This window comes from Chelonoidis abingdonii, chromosome 21 (genome assembly GCF_003597395.2).
Source record: "Chelonoidis abingdonii isolate Lonesome George chromosome 21, CheloAbing_2.0, whole genome shotgun sequence".
Classification (NCBI taxonomy): domain Eukaryota; kingdom Metazoa; phylum Chordata; order Testudines; family Testudinidae; genus Chelonoidis; species Chelonoidis abingdonii.
Window position 1 is genome coordinate 16,020,109 of NC_133789.1, and position 1,810 is coordinate 16,021,918.

General features: G+C 51.5%; 1 non-coding gene across 1 annotated transcript; it reads right to left on the bottom strand.

The window, feature by feature from the left end:
* Nucleotides 1–301: 301 nt before the first annotated feature.
* TRNAS-AGA (transfer RNA serine (anticodon AGA)) lies at nt 302–382 on the bottom strand. Its single transcript has one exon. It is a non-coding gene; the product is annotated as a tRNA-Ser (tRNA).
* Nucleotides 383–1,810: the final 1,428 nt, after the last annotated feature.

A 1,810-nucleotide genomic window follows, 5' to 3' on the forward strand; every position in this document is an offset into this window, starting at 1 on the left:
ATGTGATAGAGAAACCTGCATCATGTGATGCTGTTCCAGCCCATGAGGCATTGCAAACCCTTCCCAAAGCACTGCAGCAAGTTGCACAGTAGGATAGCTACCCACAATGCACTGCTCTCTGTGGTAATCCAAGAGCTGCTAGCGTGGATGCGCTCTGCCGACACAAGGGGCATAGGGTGGACATGCAAGAGCTGTTTAATTAAAACACTTTAACTAAAGCAGCATAACTGTGTGTTGTAGACATAGTCTGAGAGTGAGACAAGACCCAGCTCCCTTGAAACTAAAGAACCAGAAAATCCAATGTAGTTGGCAGGATTTGAACTTGCACAGGGAGACCCTAATGGATTTCTAGTCCATTGCCTTAACCACTCGCCACAACTACCTGCTTGCAGTATGTCTCTCACTACACTCTAGTTCTGTTCTCAGTGAGTGATCATTTCCAATTGTTTCCTCAGACCAGCTTCCCCAACACACACACTGCTGTGCCATTGTGTAAGCTGTACATGGCTGAACTGCAAGAATTACTGCTCATTTCCCTCTGGCTGGAGATGAGGAGAGTGTCTTTGTTGGTCAATGACGTTCTCTAGATTGTTCTCCATTTCCTGTGTTGATCATTCAGAGCATTTCCTTTTACCTATCATCTCCCAGCACATCAGGGATTGCAATAGCAGGGGCAGGTTCTCTGGGGCACTGAGATTTGTCAGAGGGTTGGTGGCTCCTTTCTTTCCTCCCTCTGAGTAAACTCAGCTTCTTTATTCTCCTTGATGTTTTCAAGGAATACAAGAGATTGAGGCAGAAGAGGGTGGGCAGGGCAGGTCTACAGGGGGGGGAAAAGAAGTGGAGTGGTGGGCAGGAGCCGGGTCTTGGGTCGGGGAGAGAGGTGTAGAGCATGGGCAGGGTGGGTCTCAGGGGAGGGGAGAGGTGCAAGTGGTGGGCAGGGCTGGTCTTAGGGGAGGGGCGAGAGGTTTGGGCGGGGTCTCAGGGGAGGCAGAGAGGTGGAGGGCAGCAGGCAGACTTGGGGTTAGGGGGAAGGAGCACAAGGAGGCCTTTGGGAGGAGAGGAGCAAGCGAAAGGTGGACCAGCAGATCTCACCAAAGAGGAGAGCGGGGTGGGAAGTGGCCAATGGGAGTGAGGGCGAGAGCACAGTGGGGCCTCAGAGGGAGGAGAATGGTCAAGGGGGTGGAGTGGGCAGGGCACCAGAGATCAGGGGGCTGGGAAAACATTTTGGGGCCTCTTCCATAAAAAACATTGCAATACTTCTAAGATAAATCTCTCATGGGGGCCCTGCAGGGCTGGGGCAATTGCCCACTTGCCCCCTCTGGGTGGCCTGCTCTCAGCCTCTCCTCTAAGTCCCTGCCCCTAATCTATTTTTGTTGCCCTCCCTAGACTCTCCAATTTGTTCTGTAGCGGGAGGGCAAAAACTGGACTGCAATGCTCCGATGTGGCCTCACCAGTGCCGAATAGAGGGATAATCACTTCCCTCGATCTGCTGGCAATGCTCCTACATCCAGCCCTGCGACCAGTTCCCATATTGAATGCAGACCAGCAATATTTGATCAATTGGTTACTGTCCATTCCAGGAGGTGATTTCCTACTATTCATAAGATGAAGATGCTCTAAGCAGAGGAGAGAGAGCTGTCCCATCCGTGTAGTTAACCATCTCCCCGAGAGGTGGTAGCTATGTCACTGGGGGAGTATGTGGGTGGGTGTGCAAGCTGTGGTGTCTCCATGTACTATAAGTTTAATAAACTCCATTTTTAAAGACACTGTGGTCTGGGAACAGACGATCTCTGAGGGAGGGCCTGTCTTC